Below are 16,814 nucleotides of genomic sequence, written 5' to 3'. Positions count from 1 at the left end.
GGGCTATCTGTATGTCTCAGGTGGACTATCTGTATGTCTCAGGGGGCTATCTGTATGTTTCTAGGTGGGCTATCTGTATGTTTCTAGGTGGGCTATCTGTATGTCTCAGGTGGCTATCTGTATGTCTCAGGGGGCTATCTGTATGTCTCAGGTTGCTATCTGTATGTCTCAGGGGGCTATCTGTATGTCTCAGGGGGCTATCTGTATGTCTCAGGGGACTATCTGTATGTCTCAGGGGGCTATCTGTATGTCTCAGGGGGCTATCTGTATGTCTCAGGGGACTATCTGTATGTCTCAGGGGGCTATCTGTATGTCTCAGGGGCTATCTGTATGTCTCAGGTGGGCTATCTGTATGTCTCAGGGGCTATCTGTATGTCTCAGGGGCTATCTGTATGTCTCAGGGGGCTATCTGTATGTCTCAGGGGCCATCTGTATGTCTCAGGGGGCTATCTGTATGTCTCAGGGGGCTATCTGTATGTCTCAGGGGCTATCTGTATGTCTCAGGGGGCTATCTGTATGTCTCAGGTGGGCTATCTGTATGTCTCAGGGGGCTATCTGTATGTCTCAGGGGCTATCTGTATGTCCTCAGGGGCTATCTGTATGTCCTAGGGACTATCTGTATGTCTCAGGGCTATCTGTATGTCTCAGGGGCTATCTGTATGTCTCAGGGGCTATCTGTATGTCTCAGGGGCTATCTGTATGTCTCAGGGGGCTATCTGTATGTTTCTAGGTGGGCTATCTGTATGTCTCAGGGGGCTATCTGTATGTCTCAGGGGGCTATCTGTATGTCTCAGGTGGACTATCTGTATGTCTCAGGGGCTATCTGTATGTTTCTAGGTGGGCTATCTGTATGTCTCAGGGGGCTATCTGTATGTTTCTAGGTGGGCTATCTGTATGTCTCAGGGGGCTATCTGTATGTCTCAGGGGACTATCTGTATGTCTCAGGGGGCTATCTGTATGTCTCAGGGGGCTATCTGTATGTCTCAGGGGCTATCTGTATGTTTCTAGGTGGGCTATCTGTATGTCTCAGGGGGCTATCTGTATGTTTCTAGGTGGGCTATCTGTATGTCTCAGGGGGCTATCTGTATGTTTCTAGGTGGGCTATCTGTATGTCTCAGGGGGCTATCTGTATGTCTCAGGGGGCTATCTGTATGTCTCAGGTGGACTATCTGTATGTCTCAGGGGGCTATCTGTATGTTTCTAGGTGGGCTATCTGTATGTCTCAGGGGGCTATCTGTATGTCTCAGGGGGCTATCTGTATGATCTCAGGTGGACTATCTGTATGTCTCAGGGGGCTATCTGTATGTTTCTAGGTGGGCTATCTGTATGTTTCTAGGTGGGCTATCTGTATGCATCAGGGGGCCATCTGTATGTCTCAGGGTGGCTATCTGTATGTCTCAGGTTGCTATCTGTATGTCTCAGGGGGCTATCTGTATGTCTCAGGGGGCTATCTGTATGTCTCAGGGGACTATCTGTATGTCTCAGGGGCTATCTGTATGTCTCAGGGGGCTATCTGTATGTCCTCAGGGGACTATCTGTATGTCTCAGGGGGCTATCTGTATGTCTCAGGGGGCTATCTGTATGTCTCAGGGGGCTATCTGTATGTCTCAGGTAGGCTATCTGTATGTCTCAGGGGGCTTTCTGTATGTCTCATGGGGCTAGCTGTATGTCTCAGGGGGCTATCTGTATGTCTCAGGGGCCATCTGTATGTCTCAGGGGCTATCTGTATGTTTCTAGGTGGGCCATCTGTATGTCTCAGGGGGCTATCTGTATGTCTCAGGGGCTATCTGTATGTTTCTAGGTGGGCTATCTGTATGTCTCAGGGGGCCATCTGTATGTCTCAGGGGCTATCTGTATGTCTCAGGGGGCTATCTGTATGTCTCAGGTTGCTAGCTGTATGTCTCAGGGGGCCATCTGTATGTCTCAGGGTCTATCTGTATGTCTCAGGGGGCTATCTGTATGTCCTCAGGACTATCTGTATGTCTCAGGGGCTATCTGTATGTCTCAGGGGCTATCTGTATGTCTCAGGGGGCTATCTGTATGTCTGTATGTCTCAGGGGGCTATCTGTATGTCTCAGGGGGCTATCTGTATGTCTCAGGGGGCTATCTGTATGTTTCTAGGTGGGCTATCTGTATGTCTCAGGGGGCTATCTGTATGTCTCAGGGGGCTATCTGTATGTCTCAGGGGCTATCTGTATGTTTCTAGGTGGGCTATCTGTATGTTTCTAGGTGGGCTATCTGTATGTCTCAGGTGGCTATCTGTATGTCTCAGGGGGCTATCTGTATGTCTCAGGTTGCTATCTGTATGTCTCAGGGGGTATCTGTATGTCTCAGGGGCTATCTGTATGTCTCAGGGGACTATCTGTATGTCTCAGGGGGGCTATCTGTATGTCTCAGGGGGCTATCTGTATGTCTCAGGGGACTATCTGTATGTCTCAGGGGGCTATCTGTATGTCTCAGGGGGCTATCTGTATGTCTCAGGTGGGCTATCTGTATGTCTCAGGGGGCTATCTGTATGTCTCAGGGGGCTATCTGTATGTCTCAGGGCGCTATCTGTATGTCTCAGGGGACTATCTGTATGTCTCAGGGGGCTATCTGTATGTCTCAGGGGGCTATCTGTATGTCTCAGGGGGCTATCTGTATGTCTCAGGGGGCTATCTGTATGTCTCAGGTGGGCTATCTGTATGTCTCAGGGGGCTATCTGTATGTCTCAGGGGCTATCTGTATGTCTCAGGGGACTATCTGTATGTCTCAGGGGACTATCTGTATGTCTCAGGGGCTATCTGTATGTCTCAGGGGGCTATCTGTATGTCTCAGGGGGCTATCTGTATGTCTCAGGGGGCTATCTGTATGTTTCTAGGTGGGCTATCTGTATGTCTCAGGGGGCTATCTGTATGTCTCAGGGGGCTATCTGTATGTCTCAGGTGGACTATCTGTATGTCTCAGGGGGCTATCTGTATGTTTCTAGGTGGGCTATCTGTATGTCTCAGGGGGCTATCTGTATGTTTCTAGGTGGGCTATCTGTATGTCTCAGGGGGCTATCTGTATGTCTCAGGGGACTATCTGTATGTCTCAGGGGGCTATCTGTATGTCTCAGGGGGCTATCTGTATGTCTCAGGGGCTATCTGTATGTTTCTAGGTGGGCTATCTGTATGTCTCAGGGGCTATCTGTATGTTTCTAGGTGGGCTATCTGTATGTCTCAGGGGGCTATCTGTATGTCTCAGGGGACTATCTGTATGTCTCAGGGGGCTATCTGTATGTCTCAGGTAGGCTATCTGTATGTCTCAGGGGGCTATCTGTATGTCTCAGGGGGCTATCTGTATGTCTCAAGGGGCTAGCTGTATGTCTCAGGGGGCTATCTGTATGTCTCAGGGGGCTATCTGTATGTCTCAGGGGGCTATCTGTATGTTTCTAGGTGGGCTATCTGTATGTCTCAGGGGGCTATCTGTATGTCTCAGGTGGACTATCTGTATGTCTCAGGTTGCTATCTGTATGTCTCAGGGGGCTATCTGTATGTCTCAGGGGGCTATCTGTATGTCTCAGGGGACTATCTGTATGTCTCAGGAGGCTATCTGTATGTCTCAGGGGACTATCTGTATGTCTCAGGGGGCTATCTGTATGTCTCAGGGGGCTATCTGTATGTCTCAGGGGACTATCTGTATGTCTCAGGAGGCTATCTGTATGTCTCAGGGGACTATCTGTATGTCTCAGGGGGCTATCTGTATGTCTCAGGGGACTATCTGTATGTCTCAGGGGGCTATCTGTATGTCTCAGGGGGCTATCTGTATGTCTCAGGTGGGCTATCTGTATGTCTCAGGGGGCTATCTGTATGTCTCAGGGGGCTATCTGTATGTCTCAGGGGACTATCTGTATGTCTCAGGGGGCTATCTGTATGTCTCAGGGGGCTATCTGTATGTCTCAGGGGGCTATCTGTATGTCTCAGGGGGCTATCTGTATGTCTCAGGGGGCTATCTGTATGTCTCAGGGGACTATCTGTATGTCTCAGGGGCTATCTGTATGTCTCAGGGGGCTATCTGTATGTCTCAGGTGGGCTATCTGTATGTCTCAGGGGGCTATCTGTATGTCTCAGGGGGCTATCTGTATGTCTCAGGGGGCTATCTGTATGTCTCAGGGGACTATCTGTATGTCTCAGGGGGCTATCTGTATGTCTCAGGGGCTATCTGTATGTCTCAGGGGGCTATCTGTATGTCTCAGGGGGCTATCTGTATGTCTCAGGTGGCTATCTGTATGTCTCAGGGGGCTATCTGTATGTCTCAGGGGGCTATCTGTATGTCTCAGGGGGCTATCTGTATGTCTCAGGGAGCTATCTGTATGTCTCAGGGGGCTATCTGTATGTCTCAGGGGGCTATCTGTATGTCTCAGGGGGCTATCTGTATGTCTCAGGGGGCTATCTGTATGTCTCAGGTGGCGTTTCTCTATTGGCAACTATTCTTATGTGTGTCTCAGGTAGGCTATCTGTATGTCTCAGGGGGCTATCTGTATGTGGCGTTTCTCTATTGGCAACTATTCTTTGAGTTTGCCTTTGCTTTGCAGTGTAAATGTGTATATTTAGCGTACGCCAGCAATTACACTGTGACCCTAATGAGATGTTTTGTTCTTTGAGCGAACCCTGCCAATAACACCTTAGGTCAAATGGATACTGTCACTTTGATCACACACTGTCCTTCTAGGATGTTTTCTTAGCTTCCAATTGGCTCGTTCACCCCCTCCTTTCCTTTCCCCTGTAACTATACCCCTGGTTGTTGCTGTAATGAGAACGTGTTCTCAGTCAACTTACCTGGTAAAATAAGGGTAAAATAATGTCCTTCTGTTATGTTATCTCATTGATACAATCTGATTATGGCATATTGTAGAGTACTAATGAGTCCGTCCCAAATTGCACCCTACTCACTGTATAGAGTGTACTAGTTTTAACCAGGGCCCATAGGACTGTGCACCCTACTTTATTTCACCTACATACTACATCAGAAAGTGTAAATAGGGTTTATTAATGATGTCAGTATTTATCTTTTCTGTCCGGAGTTGCTTGTTGGATTTGAAAGCAGTGACAGAGGTTGGTAATGTGCTTATGTATTCAGTGTCACACTGAGTCAGTTCTGCTCTCATTGATGACAGATTGAGTCAGGGCAGGGTGAGACAGGACAGGGTGAAACAGGACAGATTGAGGCAGGACAGGGTGAGACAGGACAGATTGAGGCAGGACAGGGTGAGGCAGGACAGGGTGAAACAGGATGGAGTGAGGCAGGACAGATTGAGGCAGGACAGGGTGAGACAGGACAGATTGAGGCAGGACAGGGTGAGGCAGGACAGGGTGAAACAGGATGGAGTGAGGTAGGACAGATTGAGGCAGGACAGGGTGAGACAGGACAGATTGAGGCAGGACAGGGTGAAACAGGACAGGGTGAGACAGGACAGATTGAGGCAGGACAGGGTGAAACAGGACAGGGTGAGACAGGACAGATTGAGGCAGGACAGGGTGAGACAGGACAGGGTGAGTCAGGACATGGTGAGACAGGACAGGGTGAGACAGGACATGGTGAGTCAGGACAGGGTGAGTCAGGACAGGGTGAGGCAGGACAGGGTGAGTCAGGACAGGGTGAGTCAGGACATGGTGAGACAGGACAGGGTGAGTCAGGACAGGGTGAGTCAGGACAGGGTGAGGCAGGACAGGGTGAGACAGGACAGGGTGAGACAGGACAGGGTGAGACAGGACAGGGTGAGTCAGGACAGGGTGAGACAGGACAGGGTGAGACAGGACAGGGTGAGACAGGACAGGGTGAGTCAGGACATGGTGAGACAGGACAGGGTGAGACAGGACATGGTGAGTCAGGACAGGGTGAGTCAGGACATGGTGAGTCAGGACAGGGTGAGTCAGGACAGGGTGAGTCAGGACAGGGTGAGACAGGACAGGGTGAGACAGGACAGGGTGAGTCAGGACAGGGTGAGTCAGGACAGGGTGAGTCAGGACAGGGTGAGTCAAGACAGGGTGAGTCAGGACAGGGTGAGACAGGACAGGGTGAGTCAGGACAGGGTGAAACAGGACAGGGTGAGTCAGGACAGGGTGAGACAGGACATGGTGAGACAGGACATGGTGAGGCAGGACAGGGTGAGGCAGGACAGGGTGAGTCAGGACATGGTGAAACAGGACAGGGTGAGTCAGGACAGGGTGAAACAGGACAGGGTGAGTCAGGACAGGGTGAGACAGGACATGGTGAGGCAGGACATGGTGAGTCAGGACAGGGTGAGGCAGGACAGGGTGAGTCAGGACAGGGTGAAACAGGACAGGGTGAGTCAGGACAGGGTGAGACAGGACATGGTGAGGCAGGACATGGTGAGGCAGGACAGGGTGAGTCAGGACAGGGTGAGTCAGGACAGGGTGAGGCAGGACTCAGATTGTTATGAAGATTGTTATGAAAAGCACTATATAAATGTGTTACATTATTTATTATTGTTATTATTATTATTTTATCCTGTCTGCTCATATGGACTGACCTCTTCAATTCAAACCAACAGGTTTTCAGTGGAGTTCAAGTCTGGGGACTGAGATTACTTTTGCAAAATGTTAATTTAGTGGTTAATGATACATTCCTTTGTGTATTTTAATTAGTGCTTGGGGTTATTGTCTTGATGGAAGATCGACGTGTGAACCTCCTGGCAGAGAAAACTAGGTTTTGGCTAAAATGTCTTGGTACTTGGTAAAGTTCATAATGCTGTTGACCTTAACAAAGGCCCCAGGATCAGTGGAAGCAAAATAGACCCAAAGCATCAAATGTCCACCAACATATTTTACAGTAGGTATGAGTTAATTTTCTGCATACGTTTCTGTTTTTCAACCCCAAAACCCACCACTTGTGTGCCTGGCCAAGAAGCTCCGCCTGGAGTTAGCACCGCCTGGAGTTAGCACCGCCTGGAGTTAGCTCCGCCTGGATTTAGCTCCGCCTGGAGTTAGCACCACCTGGAGTTAGCTCCGCCTGGAGTTAGCACTGCCTGGTATTAGCACCGCCTGGAGTTAGCACCGCCTGGAGTTAGCACCGCCTGGTGTTAGCACCGCCTGGTGTTAGCACCGCCTGGAGTTAGCACCGCCTGGAAATTGATAAACGGCATTTGCACTTTGATTGGAACCAGTGCTATGGTCACATGATATAAAAATAGAGCTCTTTGGCCACGCACACCAGTTATCCTCATATTCTGCACATCTATCATTCCAGTGTTTAATTGCTATATTGTAATTATTTTGCCACCATGGCCTATTTATTGCCTTACCTCCCTTATCCTATCTCATTTGTACACACTGTATATAGACTTTTCTTTGTTTGTGTCGTACTGCTTTGCTTTATCTTGGCCAGGTCGCAGTTGTAAATGAGAACTTGTTGTCAACTAGCCTACCTGGTTAAATAAAGGTGAAAAAAATCCTTGCAAGGGGAGGGTGCCGGAGTATTGAAAACAGGGATGCCAATAATTTAGACTCTTTTCTGTTTGTTGATTACATGTATAACAAAATCTCTTTATCTGAGTAATTGTATTATTATTCAATAATCAAATTTTCCAATTGTATTGAGCATAAAATATAGCTGAATGTTTGTAGTCTTTATTTTATAGTCTTCTTTGCTCTTATTATCAAGGGTGCAATAATGATGGATCTGACTGTATGTCTTCCTGACCTGATGGATCTGACTTCCTGATGGATCTGACCTCCTGATGGATCTGACTGTATGTCTTCCTGACCTGATGGATCTGACTTCCTGTTGGATCTGACTGTATGTCTTCCTGACCTGATGGATCTGACTGTATGTCTTCCTGACCTGATGGATCTGACTGTATGTCTTCCTGACCTGATGGATCTGACTTCCTGATGGATCTGACTGTATGTCTACCTGACCTGATGGATCTGACTTCCTGATGGATCTGACTGTATGTCTTCCTGACCTGATGGATCTGACTTCCTGATGGATCTGACTGTATGTCTTCCTGACCTGATGGATCTGACCTCCTGATGGATCTGACTTCCTGATGGATCTGACCTCCTGATGGATCTGACTTCCTGATGGATCTGACTGTATGTCTTCCTGACCTGATGGATCTGACTGTATGTCTTCCTGACCTGATGGATCTGACTTCCTGATGGATCTGACTGTATGTCTTCCTGACCTGATGGATCTGACCTCCTGATGGATCTGACTGTATGTCTTCCTGACCTGATGGATCTGACCTCCTGATGGATCTGACTTCCTGATGGATCTGACTGTATGTCTTCTTGACCTGATGGATCTGACTGTATGTCTTCCTGACCTGATGGATCTGACTTCCTGATGGATCTGACTGTATGTCTTCCTGACCTGATGGATCTGACTTCCTGATGGATCTGACTGTATGTCTTCTTGACCTGATGGATCTGACTGTATGTCTTCCTGACCTGATGGATCTGACCTCCTGATGGATCTGACTTCCTGATGGATCTGACTGTATGTCTTCTTGACCTGATGGATCTGACTGTATGTCTTCCTGACCTGATGGATCTGACTTCCTGATGGATCTGACTGTATGTCTTCCTGACCTGATGGATCTGACTTCCTGATGGATCTGACTGTATGTCTTCTTGACCTGATGGATCTGACTGTATGTCTTCCTGACCTGATGGATCTGACTTCCTGATGGATCTGACTTCCTGATGGATCTGACTGTATGTCTTCCTGACCTGATGGATCTGACTTCCTGATGGATCTGACTTCCTGATGGATCTGACCTCCTGATGGATCTGACTGTATGTCTTCCTGACCTGATGGATCTGACTGTATGTCTTCCTGACCTGATGGATCTGACTTCCTGATGGATCTGACTGTATGTCTTCCTGACCTGATGGATCTGACTTCCTGATGGATCTGACTGTATGTCTTCCTAACCTGCTCCTTCCTTCTATTTGTTGCGGAGAGAGCATTCGAAATGGAACCCCGTTCCCGATGTAGGATCTATTAAGGGATTCAGATAGTGTAGAAATAAGCAGGCAAGGCAGAGAGCACAGCATGTATTTTATAGCAGTAAATATTTATAAAGCATGAGCTGGGCTATCAACACAAATCGAGCTCTACATCGCCATGCTGCTCTGCAGTGGGAAGACCTTCTGTTTTTTTTATGGGGAACATTTGACTCTGTCCCTGTACATTACTGGATCCTCACTCTGCAAACGGAGGATACATGCTAACACTGCTACTGAACTCTACTGAAGGAGGATAAATGCCAGCACTGCTACTGAATGAGGATACGTGCTAACACTGCTACTGAACTCTACTGAAGGAGGATACATGCTAACACTGCTACTGAACTCTACTGAATGAGGATACATGCTAACACTGCTGCTGAACTCTACTGAAGGAGGATACATGCTAACACTGCTGCTGAACTCTACTGAAGGAGGATACGTGCTAACACTGCTACTGAAGGACGGTACATGCTAACACTGCTACTGAAGGACGGTACATGCTAACACTGCTACTGAAGGACGGTACATGCTAACACTGCTGCTGAACTCTACTGAAGGAGGATACATGCTAACACTGCTGCTGAACTCTACTGAAGGAGGATACATGCTAACACTGCTGCTGAACTCTACTGAAGGAGGGTACATGCTAACACTGCTACTTAAGGAGGATACGTGCTAACACTGCTGCTGAACTCTACTGAAGGAGGATACATGCTAACACTGCTACTGAACTCTACTGAAGGAGGATACATGCTAACACTGCTGCTGAACTCTACTGAAGGAGGATACATGCTAACACTGCTACTGAAGGACGGTACATGCTAACACTGCTACTGAAGGAGGATACGTGCTAACACTGCTACTGAAGGAGGATACGTGCTAACACTGCTACTGAAGGAGGAGACATGCTAACACTGCTACTGAAGGAGGAGACATGCTAACACTGCTACTGAAGGAGGATACATGCTAACACTGCTATGGAACTCTACTGAAGGAGGGTACATACTAACACTGCTACTGAAGGACGGTACATGCTAACACTGCTACTGAAGGAGGATACATGCTAACACTGCTGCTGAACTCTACTGAAGGAGGATACATGCTAACACTGCTGCTGAACTCTACTGAAGGAGGATACATGCTAACACTGCTACTGAAGGAGGATACGTGCTAACACTGCTACTGAAGGAGGATATGTGCTAACACTGCTGCTGAACTCTACTGAAGGAGGATACATGCTAACACTGCTGCTGAACTCTGCTGAAGGAGGATACATGCTAACACTGCTACTGAACTCTACTGAAGGAGGATACATGCTAACACTGCTACTGAACTCTACTGAAGGAGGATACGTGCTAACACTGCTGCTGAACTCTACTGAAGGAGGATACATGCTAACACTGCTATGGAACTCTACTGAAGGAGGATACGTGCTAACACTGCTACTGAAGGAGGATACGTGCTAACACTGCTACTGAAGGAGGAGACATGCTAACACTGCTATGGAACTCTACTGAAGGAGGATACGTGCTAACACTTCTACTGTAGGAGGGTACATGCTAACACTGCTACTGCAGGACGGTACATGCTAACACTGCTACTGAAGGAGGATACGTGCTAACACTGCTATGGAACTCTACTGAAGGAGGATACGTGCTAACACTGCTACTGAAGGACGGTACATGCTAACACTGCTACTGAAGGAGGATACGTGCTAACACTGCTACTGAAGGAGGATACGTGCTAACACTGCTACTGAAGGAGGACAAGTGCTAACACTTCTACTGAAGGAGGAGACATGCTAACACTGCTACTAAACTCTATTGAAGGAGGAGACATGCTAACACTGCTACTAAACTCTACTGAAGGAGGAGACATGCTAACACTTCTACTGAAGGAGGAAACATGCTAACACTGCTACGAAACTCTATTGAAGGAGGAGACATGCTAACACTTCTACTGAAGGAGGAGACATGCTAACACTGTTACTAAACTCTATTGAAGGAGGAGACATGCTAACACTGCTACTGAAGGAGGATACGTGCTAACACTGCTACTGAAGGAGGATACGTGCTAACACTGCTACTGAAGGAGGACAAGTGCTAACACTTCTACTGAAGGAGGAGACATGCTAACACTGCTACTAAACTCTATTGAAGGAGGAGACATGCTAACACTTCTACTGAAGGAGGAGACATGCTAACACTGCTACTAAACTCTACTGAAGGAGGAGACATGCTAACACTGCTACTGAAGGAGGATACGTGCTAACACTGCTACTGAAGGAGGAGACATGCTAACACTTCTACTGAAGGAGGAAACATGCTAACACTGCTACTAAACTCTATTGAACGAGGAGACATGCTAACACTTCTACTGAAGGAGGAGACATGCTAACACTGTTACTAAACTCTATTGAAGGAGGATACATGCTAACACTGCTACTGAAGGAGTATACGTGCTAACACTGCTACTGAAGGAGGAGACATGCTAACACTGCTACTGAAGGAGGAGACATGCTAACACTGCTACTGAAGGAGGAGACATGCTAACACTGCTGCTGAACTCTATTGAAGGAGGGTACATGCTAACACTGCTACGAATATTCACAGGGTCTGCGTTCCAAATGGCACATTATTCCCTACATAGTGCACTACTTTTGAGCAGAGCCCTATGGGCACTATGTAGGGTGCCATTTGGGAAACAGACACACAGTTTATATTTAAGCAATAAGGCACAAAGGGGTGTGGTATATGGCCAATATACCATGGCTAATGGCTTTTCTTAGGCACGACACAGCCCTTATCCGTGTTATTTTGGCCATATACTGCAACCCCCCCAAGGTGCCGTATTGCTATTACGATCTGGTTACCGACGTTACCGATGTAATTAGAGCAGTAAAAATATAAAATCATTGTCATACCCGTGGTATACGGTCTGATGTACCATGGCTGTCAGCCAATTAGAGTTCAGGGCTCGAACCACCCAGTTTATAATGTTGGATATAATATAAAAAGAACAGTTGATAGTAACATTACTAGGGAATTTTAATATCTCTGTAAATGAAGATAGATATTATGAGATGACTGATAGGGAATGGGGATCCGTTTGGGATGCTTACTGTGTGTACAACTGACTAGGTACCCCCCTATTTTTTTTTTTCCATTTCCCCTGAGTAATCTATCAGTAGGATTATGTATGGAAAATCCCAGCTATGCATTTTGGAGAGAGCCATCATGCAATGTAAGCATTGGGATATTACTCAGGAAATGTCGTCATGGAACATTTCCCAAATTACACTAACGTCTTAATATATATGAGAGAGAGAGAGAGAGAGAGAGAGAGAGAGAGAGAGAGAGAGAGAGAGAGATGCAGAGGGAGAGGAAGACATGCAGAGAGAGAGAGAGATGCAGAGAGAGAGAGATACATGCAGAGAGAGAGAGATGCAGAGAGGGAGAGAGAGAGATATCTCTCTCTAAAACCACCTCCTCTCTGGCCATGTGTGAGCAGCAGTAATCACAGCAGGGCATCATTTCATCATGTTTTACTCTCTCTCCCTCTTCTCTCTCTCTATCTCCCCTTTCTTTCTCACTCTTCCAGTACTGGACAGCTTGCATAGACAGGATCCAACATCTTGGCCCTGGGAGTTGATGAACAATTACTCACACATACACTAGTAGAGAGGTTAGAACATGGACCTTGCATGGTACCACTAGTAGAGAGGATATAACATGGACCCTGCATGGTACCACTAGTAGAGAGGATATAACATGGACCCTGCATGGTACCACTAGTAGAGAGGATAGAACATGGACCCTGCATGGTACCACTAGTAGAGAGGATATAACATGGACCCTGCATGGTACCACTAGTAGAGAGGATATAACATGGACCCTGCATGGTACCACTAGTAGAGAGGATATATGGACCCTGCATGGTACCACTAGTAGAGAGGATATAACATGGACCCTGCATGGTACCACTAGTAGAGAGGATATAACATGGACCCTGCATGGTACCACTAGTAGAGAGGATATAACATGGACCCTGCATGGTACCACTAGTAGAGAGGATATAACATGGACCCTGCATGGTACCACTAGTAGAGAGGATATAACATGGACCCTGCATGGTACCACTAGTAGAGAGGATATATGGAACATGTAGACCCTAACATGGCATGGTACCACTAGTAGAGAGGATATAACATGGACCCTGCATGGTACCACTAGTAGAGAGGATATAACATGGACCCTGCATGGTACCACTAGTAGAGAGGATATAACATGGACCCTGCATGGTACCACTAGTAGAGAGGATATAACATGGACCCTGCATGGTACCACTAGTAGAGAGGATATAACATGGACCCTGCATGGTACCACTAGTAGAGAGGATATAACATGGACCCTGCATGGTACCACTAGTAGAGAGGATATAACATGGACCCTGCATGGTACCACTAGTAGAGAGGATATAACATGGACCCTGCATGGACCCTGCATGGTACCACTAGTAGAGAGGATATAACATGGACCCTGCATGGTACCACTAGTAGAGAGGATATAACATGGACCCTGCATGGTACCACTAGTAGAGAGGATATAACATGGACCCTGCATGGTACCACTAGTAGAGAGGATATAACATGGACCCTGCATGGTACCACTAGTAGAGAGGATATAACATGGACCCTGCATGGTACCACTAGTAGAGAGGATATAACATGGACCCTGCATGGTACCACTAGTAGAGAGGATATAACATGGACCCTGCATGGTACCACTAGTAGAGAGGATATAACATGGACCCTGCATGGTACCACTAGTAGAGAGGATATAACATGGACCCTGCATGGTACCACTAGTAGAGAGGATATAACATGGACCCTGCATGGTACCACTAGTAGAGAGGATATAACATGGACCCTGCATGGTACCACTAGTAGAGAGGATATAACATGGACCCTGCATGGTACCACTAGTAGAGAGGATATAACATGGACCCTGCATGGTACCACTAGTAGAGAGGATATAACATGGACCCTGCATGGTACCACTAGTAGAGAGGATATAACATGGACCCTGCATGGTACCACTAGTAGAGAGGATATAACATGGACCCTGCATGGTACCACTAGTAGAGAGAGGATATAACATGGACCCTGCATGGTACCACTAGTAGAGAGGATATAACATGGACCCTGCATGGTACCACTAGTAGAGAGGATATAACATGGACCCTGCATGGTACCACTAGTAGAGAGGATATAACATGGACCCTGCATGGTACTAGTAGAGAGGATATAACATGGACCCTGCAGTACCACTAGTAGAGGATATAACATGGACCCTGCATGGTACCACTAGTAGAGAGGATATAACATGGACCCTGCATGGTACCACTAGTAGAGAGGATATAACATGGACCCTGCATGGTACCACTAGTAGAGAGGATATAACATGGACCCTGCATGGTACCACTAGTAGAGAGGATATAACATGGACCCTGCATGGTACCACTAGTAGAGAGGATATAACATGGACCCTGCATGGTACCACTAGTAGAGAGGATATAACATGGACCCTGCATGGTACCACTAGTAGAGAGGATATAACATGGACCCTGCATGGTACCACTAGTAGAGAGGATATAACATGGACCCTGCATGGTACCACTAGTAGAGAGGATATAACATGGACCCTGCATGGTACCACTAGTAGAGAGGATATAACATGGACCCTGCATGGTACCACTAGTAGAGAGGATATAACATGGACCCTGCATGGTACCACTAGTAGAGAGGATATAACATGGACCCTGCATGGTACCACTAGTAGAGAGGATATAACATGGACCCTGCATGGTACCACTAGTAGAGGATATAACATGGACCCTGCATGGTACCACTAGTAGAGAGGATATAACATGGACCCTGCATGGTACCACTAGTAGAGAGGATATAACATGGACCCTGCATGGTACCACTAGTAGAGAGGATATAACATGGACCCTGCATGGTACCACTAGTAGAGAGGATATAACATGGACCCTGCATGGTACCACTAGTAGAGAGGATAGAACATGGACCCTGCATGGTACCACTAGTAGAGAGGATATAACATGGACCCTGCATGGTACCACTAGTAGAGAGGGTATAACATGGACCCTGCATGGTACCACTAGTAGAGAGGATATAACATGGACCCTGCATGGTACCACTAGTAGAGAGGATATAACATGGACCCTGCATGGTACCACTAGTAGAGAGGATATAACATGGACCCTGCATGGTACCACTAGTAGAGAGGATATAACATGGACCCTGCATGGTACCACTAGTAGAGAGGATATAACATGGACCCTGCATGGTACCACTAGTAGAGAGGATATAACATGGACCCTGCATGGTACCACTAGTAGAGAGGATATAACATGGACCCTGCATGGTACCACTAGTAGAGAGGATATAACATGGACCCCTGTACCACTAGTAGAGGATATAACATGGACCCTGCATGGTACCACTAGTAGAGAGGATATAACATGGACCCTGCATGGTACCACTAGTAGAGAGGATATAACATGGACCCTGCATGGTACCACTAGTAGAGAGGATATAACATGGACCCTGCATGGATATACCACTAGTACCACTAGTAGAGAGGATATAACATGGACCCTGCATGGTACCACTAGTACCACTAGAGAGGATATAACATGGACCCTGCATGGTACCACTAGTAGAGAGGATATAACATGGACCCTGCATGGTACCACTAGTAGAGAGGATATAACATGGACCCTGCATGGTACCACTAGTAGAGAGGATATAACATGGACCCTGCATGGTACCACTAGTAGAGAGGATATAACATGGACCCTGCATGGTACCATGATGGAGAGGATAGTTATGTTTGTATTTTTTATTTCACCTTTATTTAACCAGGTAGGCCAGTTGAGAACACCTTTATTTAACCAGGTAGGCCAGTTGAGAACACCTTTATTTAACCAGGTAGGCCAGTTGAGAACACCTTTATTTAACCAGGTAGGCCAGTTGAGAACACATTCTCATTTACAATTGCGACCTGGCCAAGATAAAGCAAAGCAATGCGACAAAATCAACAACACAGAGCTACACATAGAATAAACAAACATACAGTCAATAATACAATATAAAAATTCTATATACAGTGAGTGCAAATGTCGTAAGATTAGGGAGGTAAGGCAATACATAAGGCATAGTGGCAAAATAATTACAATTCAGTATTAACACTGCAGTGATAGATGTGCAGATTGAGATACTGGGGGTGCAAAGGAGCAAAAAAATAACAACATGGGGATGAGGGTAGTTGCGTGGGCTATTTACAGATGGGCTGTGTTCAAGGACATGAACTCTGCGTGGTATTAGTCATTCACCAACATGTAATGTTTTGTATGAGGGGACACACTGTTTGGCAGAATGTCTGTTGTCTGTTCTTCATGTAAATGACATTCTATCCTCTTAATTAACACAAAGTTTGTAGATAGAGGGTGTGCAAGGGGGGGGGGGGGTCATGTTATGAAGCCCTTTCCAGGCAGGGTAGTAGAGTGGTTGTGGTTCATTTTCGCTAACTGTGAGTGACAGGCGGTGCACAGAGAGAAAAGGAGGGATGGTTCAGGGTTGAGAATGCTGACAGATTGACTGAAGGGACTAGCCATCCAGCTGGACTCGAGCCAACCCTCAGAGAAATCACGCTAAGAGAAGATTTGGTTTTCACAGTCAGTCTGCAATGCACGATCCACACTGAACACACCACGGAATGATCTAGGGGA

Source organism: Oncorhynchus keta, chromosome 7, assembly GCF_023373465.1.
Source record: "Oncorhynchus keta strain PuntledgeMale-10-30-2019 chromosome 7, Oket_V2, whole genome shotgun sequence".
Lineage (NCBI taxonomy): Eukaryota > Metazoa > Chordata > Actinopteri > Salmoniformes > Salmonidae > Oncorhynchus > Oncorhynchus keta.
This window is presented reverse-complemented; position numbering follows the sequence as displayed.